This window comes from Hermetia illucens, chromosome 4 (assembly GCF_905115235.1).
Source record: "Hermetia illucens chromosome 4, iHerIll2.2.curated.20191125, whole genome shotgun sequence".
NCBI lineage: Eukaryota > Metazoa > Arthropoda > Insecta > Diptera > Stratiomyidae > Hermetia > Hermetia illucens.
Window position 1 is genome coordinate 116,971,074 of NC_051852.1, and position 17,672 is coordinate 116,988,745.

Here is a 17,672-nt window from a genome sequence, read left to right on the forward strand (position 1 = left end):
CTTTTATGGTCGGCCAACACTCAGAACCATAGAGAGCGACTGGACGGACAACATTGCGGTAAATTTTAGATTTGAGACGTTCGTTGATACGTCGATCACAAAGGACACCAGTTGCGGAACGCCACTTCATCCAGGTTGCGTTAATGTGTGAAGCAATTTCATAACGCAGCTCTCCATTGGCTGATAGCGTTGACCCGAGGTATTTAAATCGCTCAGATCTGGGCAGATCACTGCCGCTGACAGTGATTGTGCCTGTTTCATGGGGATCGGTCGTCAAAAATTCAGTTTTGTTTAAATTCAATCTGAGACCGTGTTGCATGAGGCGATCATTCCATTTTTGAACAAGTTGCTCGAGATCATTTTTGCTATCAGATGCTAGGAAAACATCATCTGCATAAAGCAGTGTGTAGGGCGCTGGACGTTGGATATCCCGTGTGACGGTGTCCATAACAAGGACAAAGAGGAGTGGTGAGAGGGCACTTCCTTGATGAACTCCAACAGAGACACGAAGCGGTTTTGATACACCCGCCATACTTCGAACTTTACTTTTCGGATCGTGGTAGAGCAATTGAACCCAGCGCACGAGTTCTTCTGGCACGAAGTGTTGTCGTAAAGCATACCAGATGAGTTCGTGTGGTACACGGTCAAACGCTTTCTCTAGATCCAGAAAGGCAATGTAGAGAGGGCGATGCTTCTCACGGTGTTTCTCCATGAGTAACCGCGCAGCGTGTATTGCGTCAGTAGTTCCGCAGTTCTTGACAAATCCGGCTTGATTCACGGTTATTTCAACGATTTCGCGAATACGGTTGTCAAGAATGCGTTCAAAAATCTTCATGGTATGGGAAAGTAACCGGATCGGACGGTAATTTGAACATTCTGCTGGACTACCTTTCTTTTTCCATATTGGAACAGTGGTACTTTCTTGCCAGTCAGATGGTGTTCTTCCTTCCTGAATAACCCGGTTAAAGAATTCACTCAGCCACGGTGTTGGGTCCCAGCTCTTTGCTTTCCAGAGCTCAGATGCGATGTCGTCAGGTCCTGTTGTTTTCCCCGATTTCATTTGTTTTATTGCCTCCTCGACTTCAGTTGCGCTGACTGGTGGAACTGCTCCAAATGTCGGCAATGATTGTGGAAGTGGAGGATGAGCAAATTCTTCAGTTGAAATCTGCTCGAAGTATTCTCGCCATCTATCCGTCGCGGCTCGACGATCAGTAAGCAAAGTACCGTTCTTGTCATTAACACAACAGAAGTGTTCGATATCCTGTGTGCGTTCATCACGGCTTTTAGCAAGTCGGTACAGATCTCTCTCGTCATCCCGAGTGTCCAGTTTATCGTAAAGATTTTTGAAATGGTTCGCTCGGGTGACAGCGACCGCTTTCTTTGCTTCCCGGTTGGCATTCTTATAAATTTGCCAATTAGCAGGCGTTTTATCGTCGAGAAATTTGTGGTAGAGGCGTTTCTTTTCACGGACCTTCATTTCAACATCATCATTCCAAAGCCAAGTATCTCGGTTGATGTACCGCTTACCCGGCTTGGTGACCCCGAGGGTTGCAGAGGCCGCTTTGTGGATCGTGTCTTTCATTTGGTTCCATGATTCTTCCACATTCGTAATGGTTGGCAATCGTATGAGTGAGACCGTTTCTTCGTTCTTCTCACCAAATCGCCACCATTTAATGCGCGGCGGGCCAATGCGTTCCTCACGCCGTTTTATCGGTGGCTTAATTCGCAGGAGAGCAATCAACGGCCGATGTTGAGGTGCGATAGTCTCATAGGGAACGACTTTGCAATCAGTGACAGTGGTAAAATGTTGACGTCTTATGAGAATATAGTCGATTTGCGTTTTATTGTTCCCACTATAAAATGTGGGAAGATGAGACAATCGTTTGATGAACCATATATTCATAAGTACAAGGTCATGGGTGTCCGCAAAATCGATTATACGCTCGCCACCTTCGTTGCGCGCTCCGAACCCCTTTCCCCCATGGCACCTGTTACCGTCTGCCTTTTCACCCACATGACCATTAAAGTCACCGGCAATGATTATGTAATCGTCAGCAGGCACGTGACAAGTCTTTTCATCGAGAAGTTGCCAGAAGGCATCTTTCTCGGCATCAGGTCGGCCTGTCTGTGGTGCATACGCGGTGAAGAAGTGAATAGTGCGATCAGCTGATATAATGGTGAGCTTCATCAGCCGATCATCAAATCGTTCGACTTCTTTAATGGCATCACGGAAACCCTCTGAGATGGCAATGCCAACACCATATTGAATGTGTGGGTTACCAAAATAGAGAAGTTTGTAGCCATTTTTACCGCGTTCGTGTTCAATGTCGCAGCTTTTGGAACCAGACCATCGGGTTTCTTGCAGAGCGCAGATGTCAATGCACCTTTTCCGAATGGCTCTTGCGAGTTCCTCGGTCTTTCCAGGTAGGGTACCAACATTTAGCGTGCAGACACGTATTTGTTTTGTTCGTTGTGTGCGGACTAACTTGCTTACGTCCTGACGCCGTCCATGCGTCAAGAACCCTTGCCCATTTCTCGACAGGACCGGGGCCCGTCCTGCCGCGTCGACTGAGGTGGACGCCCTAGCATTTCTCCGAGGCCTGTGACTTAATCCGATCATCATGTTTGTAATGACATTCTATGCATTTTCTTGGTCGACCTGTCGCGGGGCCTGTCACCAAGAGAGATCAGGTAGGATTTAGCATAGTAGAATAACTCCAACTATACTCTATTTATCTCTTTCCCTGATCTCAGCATTTTATTTTTGTTTTACTGAGGATAGTACAGAGTACGTTGCCTCAAACCCTCCTCCTTTACCTGGGCTTGGGACCAGCATACTATGTTAATAGCATGGCGGAGTTTTATTTTTGAAAACAGTATTGTATTTCTTATAAAATCCTCAGATCTATAAAAAATGAAAGAAAGTGAGTTAGTCCATTTTTTGCTGCATTGATTTTTTTTTTTGAGTTAGTTAGAATAAATCACAGCTCCAAAGATTTCTCAATGAAAGAGTTCCCGCTCCGAATCCCTTGTATTTTATTTTTTAATCACCATTTTTTTTTTAATTTTGCAATTGGTGATCTGCACTCTTCCTGCGTTCAAGCGAAGAAGAAAAAGACCAACAACTTTTTAAGGAAATATGTCAAACAAAACTTTACTAAAATCTACTTAATGTTTGTCTGCCCATCTATCTTTTTTATGGTAGGTGGAAAGCTTCAAAAGCTACCGCCGACTCCTATCAGGCGTATATTTTTACCCACTAAAATCACTTCCTTCTCCATCTACTCTCCCCGCGGGAACAATATGGCAAGCTTTTCAGACCATCTCTGCCTAAAAATTGAGTGAAGTTATAGCCTACGTCACCATGCCTTCGATTAATTTAGTTCTCGACGATCGGTATCAATATTCGTTTCTGCCATTGTACCAGTGATAGATTCCTTTCCGAGTGTCACCAACTAGCGTTGGAATCACTATATCTTAGTTCTTGAATCTGTAGGACCTCAGTTGCCAGGACATTGATAGGAATCTTCTCCGCTATTTACCCAGTACGGTTGCCCACAAAGGTGCTGTGTACAATAACATCGAAGTAATCACTCTTGAAATGGCTCTGTATTGGCCCTTTATATTTGGTAGCATTCTAGCGATCAACGAGATGATGCTAGACACCTTTGTAGTTTTATATTGTGGATGTTGCTTGAAATTCAACTTTTGATGATTTTTGATCAGATCCGAAATATTTGAGAGAAGACTGACTATGTATAATTTGGTCTCCGACTTTAATTATCATTGACGTTCCTGCGCTTGGTGATCAGCATTAATTCTGTTTTGTGCTCTGCGAATGATAGCTCAACTTTTTACATTCACGACTTTATTTGCTTAATGCTTTCGCATATATTTTGACGTCAGCACTCCATTGTACATTATGGTCCAATAAAGGCGGAGGACTAATCCTTCCGCTACTCCACAGGCTGTTCGATATTCTTTAAGGCCCTCATCAGAGTCGCTGTATCCAGCCTAGCAAGTCAAATTAAAGGCATTTTTTATGTCAAGTTACAACCACACAATATTTGTTTTCCTCAATAGCCTCCCTGATAAACTGCCTCCCTTTTCCGCGATTGGGAATAATCTATTGTGCTCCATCTGAAGCAGGGTCTGGCTAGTCTTCTTTTTCTAACATAAATGCTTTCCGGGCTGGATCATCCTCATCCATATGGATTAAGTGACCCGCCCACTGCAACCTATCGAGCCGGATTTTGTCCACAGCGGTGATAGTATCCCTCATATATTCCATCGTTGCCTATATCTACGGAATTGTCCATCCTCTTGCATGCGGTCAAAAATTCTTCGAAGGATTCTTCCCACGAACGCGGCGAAAAGTCCGGAATTTTCTTGCCAAGAATCCAGGTCTCCGAGAAATACATGAAGACTGGTAACATCATTGTCTTGTACAGTAAGAGCTTTGATCCTATGGTCATCGTCGTAGCTATTTCGGTTGTGATTTTCAACCCTATGCAGGAAAAATTATCTCTATATATCGGTCTCAAAGTTCTATCTTTATTTTTCATATTTGACCAGGACCATTTGATGGTTGAGGTTAAAACGAGTGCACGATAAGGTGTCTACATGCCTTAGTCAGTGTTGAACACTAACTGTTCTGCAGGAGTAAGGTAGAATTAAGTCCCATTGTCATTTGAAGGCATTATTCAATTTCGAATGACACTTTATGTAGCCAGTAGATGAGCTTTATAAAAAGCCTATTCATGGTCAATAGTGCATAAAAACACATTTCAATTTATATTGCGAAATCGAACACTGTTTTAGTAGTCCTTAGTGAAATCCTGAACTTTTCGATATGCTTTTCAATTTTGTGATATATCTTGCCACGTATAATGCGTAAAAAGATTTTCAATACATGACTGATTAGACTAAACTGTAATCGCAACATTTTCTTCCTGGGTTTTTAGAAATTGTTATGACCATCGACTTTAGCCAGGTATTTATATTTAGAATATACCTTGACTTATGGATTGTTTTCTGAGAGAGCTTGCAGGACTTCGTTGTATATATTGTAGTTGGTTTGTGATATTTCCCTTTCTCAATAGCTTTCACTACTTCGTCGATTATTATTGGAGGTCCCTTTCAGGGCTGTCTAGGTAACGGTCCAATGGGCTGTTGTCCTTAAAAAGTTCTTATTTTAAATAATTTGTTCATCAAGTGAGTTGGCCGTCAATGTCAAATATTAACTGATTGTCGTTGTTGAGTAATGATACGTCGGTTTCTAAGCTTATATACAATTATTCAACTAGCAGTGTCACATGAAATGGTTTTTAGAGTTACCCAGTTTGCGCGAAAAGAGATCCACAAACAGATGGGGGTGTCTCCAGACTGGATTATTTTCAGCCAAAGTGAGTACTCCCTTCAGCCTTAAACAATGTCAGAACATATAACATATAACACTCTCTCGTTGGCATGGTGCTCCAAGCTTGAATAACATCGCTACCTCAAATCCTCTCAAACAATAAGGTGAGAGTAAACATCGAAGCGATTAATGATAAAGTTCTTCAAAACACCAAAAGGGGACTAACCGCATTTACAAGTCCCAGATATGGAACACAGGCAAGTGATATTGTTGAGCAGACAAGCGATTTTACTGAAACAAAAAGAAACTTGGGAAAACCAACAGGTCTACGAAATCGTCCTATCGATAAGAAGTTTGAAACACGTTGCAGTGGCAGGGCAAACTGGGAGAGCGTGGCCGTAACATATATATGGCTTAAACCAGCAACTGATTACCTGGTACATTGGCGGATCTTTCACAGCAGAGGGAGCAGGCGCCGGGATCATTTGTCAAAATATATTTAGAGCCAATGCGTAAGCACACTGGCATATTGTAGGCAGATATATACGCCATAGACCAACGTGCCTCCTTCAACCTCTAAAGGAATTATAGAGGGAAGAACATCGCTGTTCTGACTGGCAGCCAAGTGGCGATCAAGGTACTTAGGTCCAACCAGGTGTACTCCAAACAGGTATGGGAATGCCTTGAACAACTATACACGCTCGATTCGCACAATGAAGTCTAGATACTCCAGGCCATGTTGGGTTGGAAGGCAATGAGGCAGTGGACGAACTGGGCATGTAGGGAGCAAGGACGCCTTTACACGGACCAGAACTTTTGTTGAAATCGGAAACGGATTCGTGGCTCCTCTGCCATTAAGAAATGAAGAGGAACGGCTGAGAGAACTATGCTGGGCGAATTTACCAGGAATAAAGCAGTCCAGGGTGCCTATTGGGGGATACGAAAGGCATAAAGGGCTCTTTCAACCTCACCAAGAAGAACCTTCGGATTACAGTGGGAATACTCACTGGTCACTGCCGATTAAACTATCGTCTGGGCAAGCGATGGATAACTACGAACACTGCCTGCAGGTTCTGTTTTTCGGAACCTCCATACACGTTCTGGGACAGTGTCTGGCACTTGTGCAAAGTAAGTCGAGACACCTTCTATAATACTTAATACTAGATTCCAAGTTGAAATACTTGAAAGTAGAGAATACATTAAAATTCCTGACGGCTATAGGCTTGCTTGGCTTACTTTAGTTAATAGGTATATTATAACCAGTAAAAGGGGCACAATGGCTCTTTAAGGATGCAAGCAACTTCCTTTAATAGAATAATAATACGAAGTCGTGAGGTTAGACGATACGCTAAATGAAGACATCAGCTAAATGCTGTCACCACCAACGATGAAACATGAAGCGGTCCGTGCAATTCGTTGGTTTAAAAAGGATTGCTAGGAAATGATGGAATTATAGCGGAATGGTTAGATATGGAGGCGACCAATTACATCAATCAGTTCATTCACCTATGTTCAAGATTTTGATATTATCTGGCTTATACATGAAAAAGGAGATATCACTCAGTGCAGCAATTATACAATTGTTGAGTACCATCTATAAGATATTTACCGCTGTCTTACAAGATCATCGGCCCATGCCAAAAGGACATCACTCCAAGCATATCAGAAACAGATCACACTCGGCGGAAAAACTATTGGAATATGGCAGATACCCCTCCAATTATCATATTCAAAGCGGGTTCTTTTCTTTGAGATCTTGGTGATCATCCCCTTCTCACACCTTCTGGGAAAGTTCTCGGATTCCCAAGATGACTCTGTAGGAAGACCGTCAAGCCCAATGACTTTACATCCGTTTGAGTGCATTGATGGTCGAAATTATTTCTCTTCTACTTGGAGGAACAGTCCATATCCGCAGGTTACGATGATTAGTCATTTCATGCACAAGAGGAGGAACTTCACCGGATGTGATACGGTTAAGAATCGTGGTGAAGTGTTCTTTCCATTTCTTCAGTTGGTCATCATCGTGGATGAGAAGTCGATCGTTGACGTCCTTCACAGAACGATCGAAAGAATTGCGACCATACACAAGCTCTTTCGTGATGCGGTATACATTCCTGAAATCAATGCGATCTGCGGCGACATAACAAATTCGCTTTTGTGACTGCGTGCACTACGCTGAACTTCTCGTGATTTTGCTCGATATCGGAGTTCGAGCGCGTCACGGCCGCCATCACTCGCAGCAGTCAGTAGAGCTTTTAACCACTTTCGTTCATCAATCCCCTTCCATGATTCCGCAGTCAGCCAGATTTTACAACGTTCCCTCTTGACGTGGTTGACGACCTTTGTAGCATCCGAGAAAAGAGTATTTTTGATGGTGCCGTTCGATCAGTAAGATAGCCCTCCCACTGTCGAATGTCAGCTTGGTCATACAAGCGGTCGATGTTGAACATAGGGGTTTACAGCTCTCTAACCTTGCGAGAAATGGCGGATGCAATACGCAAGCAAATGTAAGCGATCATCAGTTGGTAATCGCTTTCGAAGCTGATGTCAGCGTCCCTTTTGTTACGCACATCCAGGAGTCAGCACCAACAGTTTGGTTGTGGATAAAATCTGGCTGAATAGGTTGCAGTGGGTGGGTCATCTAATCCGTATGGGGGAAGACGTTCGGAAATGCTATAGGGGAAATATATATAGTTGAAAAAGAAGACGTGCCAGACCTTGTCCGGGGTAATGATGTAGGCTAGGGCGCCAGACAGCTGCTATGCTAGTGATGTCGCATTGGTGTCCTCGGCCATAAACGGGGATTTTTAAAATTCTTTACTAAAGAAGGTCTAGAGCGGATTCATACTTTCAACATTGTTAACTTCCCAACCCTATCACTCTATGTATATAGCACGCCAAAAGCTGCTGCTTTGTGAACGCACCTTGCATTTAGCGGAACTTAACAGACACAGCGTACATCAAACAAATCCATTGCGAGATTCTCGAGAAGAAGATTTTCTCGTTTTGATTCACGAGGCGATTTCATCAGAATATCATTTGATGTCATGCCGTATAATATAAATTTACAAATAATGGATTGATTCTAAGTAATTTCGTGTTGGTCGGTGGTGTGTTGTTTTTATATAAAACAAGCTTTATTTGAAGATATTTACATCAAAATACAAAACGCATTTCAGCGGAGCATAACCTTAACCTAACCTAATAACCATTCTCATAATAAATCATCACGAACGATCTTTTCTAAGGTGAATGTTATCATCTGGGACGATGATAATTTTTTTTTTGACAATATTGCTGCGCGTTTTTTTGAATGGTTAGTTGCTATAACTACAAATTTAATTATCAACACTATCAACAATTTGTTGTTAAAAAAGTGAACTCCCCTTTCCTACAATATGTCCAAGGTTAGTTCACAAAAGAATGATAATATTATCTTATGTCCAAAAAATTGTGTCTGTAGGTCTGTCACATAATCGAATCATTCATGAAACCATAAAAAATAATCGGTTTAACTAATTGGAATAGATTAAATGTAAATAATATAACACTTTTTCCCACTTTTATCAATTGACAGGAAAACAAAAACAAAATAGAGTGTAATGAATTGAAACTGAGTTAGATGACTTCATTTAACTCGATATTCGACAGCTGTTAAATAAATTTTTTTTTCTTTTTTTCTTGTTGATTCATACAAACTTTCCTATAATTAAAATTATTATCGTCACTATTTTAAACTATTTGTACATAGAACAAGCCGAAAATCGGGAAGGTATGAAAAGTTTTGTGTGTTTCCTGTGTAAGTATGTATATTTGAGTGCAAAATAATTCCAGAATTATTGCATTTATTATGTCAGTTTATTCACTTTAAAGCGATATTGACATCTAGTGTTTTGGATTACAGTAAATCTACACGGAAGAGACAACTTTGAGTTATTGTAACTACGTCAGTAGTAGTACGTTTTTGACCAAACTCGGGAATATGCTTCATACTATATATTGCTATGCACCTGGGCTTCTTTTACTGTTCTGTTCTGATTTGCTCGCCGTTCTTCTGCTTGAATTTCCCAACTTTCTTCCGGTGAATACTAAGCAGTAGTACACCATTTGTCTTTAACCATAACTTTCATTAATAATTGTGAAAAGTGCTACATTCCACCAAAGAAGGCATTATTGTTCCTATTCTCTAAGGCAGTGACCTTACTTTCTCGATGTAAAACAAAACCTTATTAGAATTGATTCAATATCTGTCTATCCGTTTGTCTGGCTGTCACACCCGATTTACTCGGAAACGGCTCAACCAATTGTCATGGAATTTGATGGGAACCTGTGGTCCATGAATCCCTGTACATACAATGGGTGGCATCGTTTTGCCCTGAGTTTAAGGGTCCCCATACATACAAAAGGCTGGTGTAATTTTATTTTCACAGAATATGGTTATGTGGAGTATCAAATAAAAAAGCTTAAGCAATGATATTTTCCATATTGGGTGAAACATAGGGAACCGAAAAATCAGATAATATTCTCAATGGGCCAATCTATACGAAATCCAACTTTCAAAATACATCCTATTCCGATATTTGCTCAAATAAAGTTAAGCTCATCCTGGAAGTGCAAAATTTGATATCATCATAAACAATAATATAGTGCATAATTCTGGCAAGTTTGGAAGTTTTATAACAAAATTATAGAAGATAAAAAATGTATGTTTCACTTGAATTGATGAACGCATATGAACTACGGAATTGGAGTTTGGAAATACATATATCAAGAAATACCGCAAGCTGGACGTTTCGGTTTCAGCTTCCGGTATTTTGATTCGTTTTTGGGTAGAAAGATGCAGAAAATGCATTTAAGTACAAAGTGCCGGACTCTTGTCTTAGACAGATTACGGGCTAAAACACCCCGTGGAGCGTGTAGAACTCTAACCCGAAATTATTTAGTACATTACCTCAAGCCAGGCCTATTCAGCATAGGAACAAAACCCAGTGGATTCTGGGAGCTTAAGCTAGCCTAGCATCTCTTCTCTCCCTCTTCCCTTTTTTCACCTTAAGAATACCTCGAGTATAACGTGCCACTCGGCTCCACGTGTCTTCGCTCAGCAGCATGGCCTCAACTGTGGCCCTCCCACCTCACGAATAAGGTGTGGCAGGAATCATCCACCGCATCCTTGCAATAAATGTAATCGGGCAAGCGTGATTTGCCGATTGGGTGAAGGTAGGTTTGAAAATACTCATGCCCGGTGAGTAGCTGGGTTAGGCAAAAATCCCCACCGTGCTTTCGATTGAATCACGTCTTTGATGAGAGGCGCAGTTCATTTACCCCTCGATTCTCTTTCCCAAGATTCCTGTCATGCGCAGAGAGAACGAGCTCTTCCTTCACAAGCGACTTCGTTCTTATTTCCCGCACCTTTTCTGAAGTGTAGTAACCTTCGCTTGGCAGCATGGGGAGCGATCGGAATGACTCCTGCTATTACCATTACTGCTTTCTCCGAGAGGATACGATAGAGGACACAACTCTAGCTTCTCGTCGCTGTTCTTCCGGTAGGCGCTTGCTTACTAAGGGAGTCAGTCTATATTTCGGAACCGTAAAGAAGGGCAGAATAAACAGCACTCATCAGCACGCGTTGCCTGCTGGATAAGGAACCTTCGACATTGGACATCAGCTAGTAAATCGCAAATATTCTGACCGCAGCCTTGTCTGCGATGTTGCGAATCTGCTTGAAGAAGCTTATTTTTGTGTCTATCATGATGCCAAGGTATTTCACCGCAGGCTTCGAGAAGACTATGGTTTCATCAACCTGAAGTTGAAGGACTCTGGGAATTCTCTCCCTGGTCAGTACAACGATTTCGGTTTTCTCCAGAGCTAGCGAGAATATAACTTAAGCCATCCAGCTGCTTTCTCGCAGCATCACCATTCCCATTGTGCGCTGAGCTAGCTCAACCGTACGTGCGGTAATTAGTGCCGCAACATTATCCGCATATCCAACCAGATGCAATTCATCAGGCATCTCGAGTCGTAGAAGACTATGTTGCAAGACGTTCCAAAGGTCCGGGGTAAGATCCCTGAGCCGCCCCGATGTGACCTTTATTCCGCGCAGTCCTTCCCAAGTCTTGTAGAACAGGGCACGGTCCTGTAAATAGTCCATCAATATCCGCAATAGGCAGCCTGGAGTATGGAAACGATTTTCCCGTGCCTCAAGCATGTGGCGCCACCTCGCAGAATTGAAGGCGTTGCTTACGTCAAGGGTCACAGGGAGCACCACTCGCGAACAGTGGCAACTGTATGATTCAGCCAGTTTCACCGCTTGGACCCGCTGAGTGGTCTCCCGCAGCACGTATTGGGTCAGTCAGTCTTGGCTTGATGAGCTTCTCAACCAGTTTCCCCTCTGTATACAACATACTAAGCGGACGACATGTTGACGGCGACTCGAAGTCGCCTTTGCGTTTGCTTATCAGCACAAATCTCGCAGCCTTCCAGCGGAAGGGAAAAACACCCGCTGCTAAAAATGCGTTAAATGTACTGAATGGCAAGTTCGGCTTGTATGATATTTTGCATACGAGTTTCAACACTTCCCTGGGAATTCCATCCGGTCCTGGTGCTTTTTTGCCCTCAATATTTAAGCCCGCCACTATTAGTTCTTTTATAGTGAAGAGTGGGCATTCCTTAATACTGATCTTCTCATTGACAGCATGGGCTCAGATGGGGTGGGTGATCGATGGGCACCGACTTTTTATTAACTAGCTTATACCCGAAACCCTATGGCAATCTGTTAATGTTGTGGATAAGGTCCTTCCAGCAGCGTGCCTTCTGCATGTTATTCAGGTTTCAGGATTGGAATTTGTTATATACATAGTAACGCTGAATCATTCAATCGAGCGTTAAACGTACAACACGGAGTTACTTTCAAGGTTTCAATACAGAGTTGTTATCATATTAATTCCTACTGCAAATTGATAAAGTAATTAAAATGTTTTTGAACTTGATTATTTTTGGTGCAAATGTAAATGAACTTTCTATTCTTTGCTTCTCTTCGCAATTTACTTTTTTTTATAATCCACATTGAATGCATCTTTTACGCAATGGGCATAGCCAAATGCTTTCGGGCTCGCACAGATAGAAAGGTCAAAACGGCGCAACCGTGGCAGCGAAATTTTTTCAATTTCCGAAGGCAGTTATCTCGGAATAAATAAATGTGCCATTTTAAGACGACCCCGGAAAATATCAAGTAATTAATGTGGAATTCTAGTAATTGATTAGAAAGGTTCATGAATCTTAAACAGGACAGTTACCAAATTTGTTGCCATGTTTATGATAAACGTTTCTTTACTCTGTTCATTATTTTAGAGTGTTGATAATAGGAAGTGATAAAATTAGCCTCTTGCAGTCAATTTGAAAATCTGTAAACATTGAGTAAGGAGACATAAAAGTGACTTTGGATAATATTAGAAATGAACAAATGAGCTTCGACATATTATATATTTGTATTGTAATTAACGTCAAGAAACCGTAAGGTTTTTCGGAAAACAAAATCTTTTTAACATCGTTGCTTGTCTGTAATAGCTGATCACTTGTGCTTCGGTCAAACTCTCTCCTTGTTTTACTTTTCACCTTATTATTTATTTGTATAATTATATTATTTGAACAAATGAATATATCAGCAATATATTACTTGCTTTTTATAATAGAATATTTGTATACTAGGATAGTCGAAATGATTTGAAATGAGTACTGTAAATCTCCAGGCAGGTGTGACCCACCGTTATCAATTAATTACTGAAAAACATGTTATCATTTAAGGATTAGTCTAGTCAACTATATATGTTTATTTCTGAGCTAAAAAAGTACTCTGAATTTGTGCCGCGCATAATTATCATCTCTTAAGGTGAAAGGTGAAAATCGTGATCATAAATTTCTAAAAGAAACAATCTTCCAACTTTTCTATTTTTTGGAGTGAATTTGGATATTTGGGGGGGGGGGGATTGGCTAGTATTCCCCGGTTAGATGTGCCTGCTCCAAAGTGCAGTTCCTTTGAAGGGTCTTGTGGCTAAAGATTGGTGGGTAATCTATGTAATGCACGTTTGCCGCATTACCGCACCTTAAAGTGTAATATCAAATTACCATCAACCAGCGCGATCCAAGCATTACCGAACATTACAACAACATCGGATTACCTAACATTACCAAACTGATAGTGATGTTATTTCTGTGATAGGTAATGTTTTGTAATGTGATATCAAATTATGATACAAAACATCACCGCTCTCCGCAGTGTAAGTGGCAGTGCCAATTTTCTCTCGCCTGGCTTTTGTGTGGGAAGATGATTTCGATTTCAAGCGTGATAGAGCTTTTAATTATTCCATCATCATCATCATCAACGGCGCAACAACCGGTATCCCGTCTAGGCCTGTCTTAATAAGGAAGCCTCTTTGATATGGGCCAATGATATTCTGGGCGTATGGGGCTATCTGACCTAGCAAGATAGCTTATAGATCGTACTCAGCAACGTAATACCTCTATAATTGCTGCACTGTGCGATATCCCTCTTTTTGTATGGGACAAATAATGCCTCGTTGTCAGTCGTCAGACATTGATTCGCTGTCCCACACCTTGAGCATAAGTTGATACACCATTTGGTGTAATTGGTCACCTCCATATTTAACTCATGACTTTTAAGCCGGTGAATTGCACGGAATGTTTCTTCTATACTTAGTAGTGGTAGTATTTGTCCGTCGTCTTCAGTTGGAGGGACCTCCACCGCCGATGTTCTGGTAGTTCAGCAGTTCATCAAAATACTCAACCCATCGCTCCAATATGCCCATCCTGTTGGTAATCAGATTTCTCTCTTTGTCTCGAGGTATATAAGGCTCCCTGTACTTTTTGAGTTCACAGACTTGTTGGTTCTCCCAGGCTTCCTTTTCCCGTGTGTGAAATCGGCTCTCTGCTCGACGGAGTTCGTGATAAGTCTCTACGCGTGCCCGCGTCTTTTGAGAATGCAATAATACGGCATTCCTCCGTTCCGCTGCTAGCTGACATTCACCGTTGAACCAGCCTTCTGACTATTTTTCTGGGGCCTGTATGTTTGTGGCCGTATTGGTGATAACGTTAATTATACCGATCAAAGATAATTTGTAAGTGAAGTAAAAATCATTCACAAAAACCATAATTCCTGTTTTTTGCATTATATGGGATCTTTTATTTTCTTCTTATCTTGCATGAAAGGTCAGTCTTCTGAGTTGGGGCGTTTGAATACACTCAAAGTCTTTTCCGCTTGCCGTAAAAGGGATAGAAATTTGTGTGCTAGTAACTTGCAAATTTCGAAACTTCATTACTACCGAAACGTCAACGACAACTCGGATGACCTATGATTATTTTCTGGCACTCGTTAACAGCATCGAAAGTTCTCAAAATACTCGCTTTTTTCAATTCGACCGAGAATTCCAACCATATAAGCTTGACATTCTGGTCCATAACGAAGTAAGATCGTATAACTCTGGAGAACATTCCTCTGCTTCTGTGTTTTTGTACTATGGAAAGCTAAGTGGTAGCAGACGCGAATTCGCTGTCGGGTTGTTCTTTTCCATTAACGCAAAGAGCGTTCTCTTGATCTGGGAGGCGGTTTTGACAGTATTCTGAATGTAAGATTTCGGTTCAGGTTAAGGAGCCCCGTCCAATTGTACTGTGCTATGCACCAACAGAAACTTCCGATAAAGTGGAGAGGGATGAGCATTCAATGAGAAACTACTTGTAGCTCAGGACTAACGTTCTAAAGGCGACATTGTGATCGTGATGGGTGATCTGAACGGCATGATGGCCACTGACAATACGTTGCTCGGACATGTGATGGGGAAACACGGTCTCGACGACTGTAATAATAATTGTGGGAAGTTTGTAGATTTCTGTTGTTTCCACTGGTGCTGAGAGGTGACGGTGAGGAAGACGGGGCGGCAACCCTCTCGGCCAAACCAAAACCAAGTGGCCGAGGAGAACCTCCATTGTGGTGGCACCGGTAGACGCTGTACTCACTTTGGCTTACCGGCCGTGATGCAATAGGCGAATGCTTCAAAGGCCTAATCAGGGCGATCAGACCCCAGTCTGCACGGGGACGACGTTTCACGTGGCCGACACCGTACGTCAAGTGGTAACAGATGCGAATCGGGTTTCGGATTGTTATTGTCGAATAATGCAAGGCGTGCTGTTGTGATATCTAACTGACTGCAAAATTCCGGTATAAGTTATCATATTTGCGCAGTGCTACATGTCAACGAAGGTATCCGCCATAGTGGAAAACGATGCGTTTATTGAGGAACTTCCCGCAATTCAGGAGAGGCTTTCACGGATTTCTTTAGTTTTTAGCGTCTTACCATCGACGGTGTACTGTTAGAGGGTAGGACTTATTAAGAGGTTAATTGGATTTCAATTGACCGGTAATGAACTTTTAATAAAATTGGCCACATTACGATCAATAATGCCATAGATTTAGGAGTTGTGCTGTGTATGTTCGAAAAGAGAGGCGCTGACATCGGCCTCTAAAGAGACCATCATATATGATCGCATCTGCTCGCTAGGGAGCGGAGCATTGGTTCATTAAAGTCAATACGGGCCATCCTCGGCTGCCGTCGTTCAGTGGAAAGACTTTCTTGCTGCGTAAACCACATCATTTTTAAGCAACCCGTTTCAAAATATTAATGAGAACCGGTCCGCCAAGAGAAGTACCTTTGTCTCTGATGCGGACGAATTTATCGGCCACATCTGAAACAAAACTTACAAGATTGACTGATTGCAAAAGCGTGGAGAACGGATTGATGAATTTAAAGAGCTGAGAGTTCTGTTGGTGGTCTTCAACGAGGGTGAGAGCTCCGTAATAAGCAGTGTAGCGCGGTGTCCATAGTGATAAAATGAATTCCACTTTTGCATTGGTGAGCCAAACTGAGTCTTCACGAAATGTTTCCAGGCGGACGTAAGCTGTTCGATAGTCGTGTGGAGGGCGTTAACGGTGGGCTTCTCATTCACGACGATGGGCAGCTGAAGAGGTGGAAGGAGCAATTCCAACTCTTCGGAAAGATATGGCAAACCACTTAAACATGCCGACACGTACTGCTCCTCAAAACGAAAATTATCAACATATTCACCCCGAGTAAAGCCGAAAACAGGGGGTATCTGGAATGGTCTAGGCAGGAGGGGATTTCGGAAAAACCAACAATTATAATTGCCGAATCGAAGTAAAATCTCTGAGGATTTTGAGGTCCGAACCGAAGTCCCCCAAGGTTAGATTATATCACCAACACTTTTTCTTCTCGTTATTGGTGGCATTCTTCATGCTACCTTAGCTGCAGGATATGGAGGGGTTCAATGGACATGTGATCTCAAACACAATGTAGTGAATAGCTTACATATTAAGGAAGAACAACAACTCCGTTGCAGGTTATGCTATGGAATGAATTCCAGCATTCTCGGATGGCGCACGAGTGGGTTGCGCTAGTACTGCGTGGGGAGAAGAGTGGAGGAGGAGGGGAACTTTTCGGGAAATCGTGAAGGTTGCTGAACCGCGTTGCCAAAAACCGACGACAATAACCCTTAGATGGTATGTAGGGGTGTCATGGTAAGCACCTTTGTGTGTGAATGTCGTATCATCGCACGAGGTGGCATTACCTTTTATTTACCATCTTAGGAATACTCATTGATTCCGGGATGTGCTGCACAGTTTCACCTATTAACCATGTTGACCGTATTGGCTTAATTTTAACTAAATTTATCGTCCTGTATAGGTCGATCTGATTATAAGATCTGAGAATAATTTTTTGCAGAAAAAAGTTGTACATACTTCCTTTTATAGATACGGAATGTTCACCGTTTGCATTATGCTTAATAGCTCACACACTTTTCCTACTCAATTGTCTATAGGCAGACACATATATTTCGACTTGAATAAGGTTCCATTTCCTTTAACATACTAGAAATGTGAATTTATATGAAAAATATTTCCTTTTGAAATCTTCTCTAATTATATCTTTTCATGTTCGAAAACAGGCACCCATAATTTTCGCTAAACATTAAACAATCAAGAGAATAACTTTACGCCTACCCTCAGAACAATTTATCGGGCACAGCAGTCAATCGATAAACCAGTAAAGATTTACGACTAAATCAATCTGTTTTTAGAAAATATCTATCAATAAAATCGTCAGAAAATATCTAATCGAAGTTATGTACAATATTATCATAATTTGGCTTTAATTAGAACAAGTGTTTGCCCTAGCATTAGGTAAATAGGAAATATTACGGTCGCCATATATTTCCTATACATAGAATA

The 17,672-nt window shown here is 41.8% G+C and overlaps 1 protein-coding gene across 1 annotated transcript in view; it reads left to right on the forward strand.

Moving 5' to 3' along the window:
* LOC119654035 overlaps window positions 1–17,672 on the forward strand; it is a 66,287-nt gene that overhangs the window by 39,174 nt on the left and 9,441 nt on the right. The window lies entirely within an intron of this gene.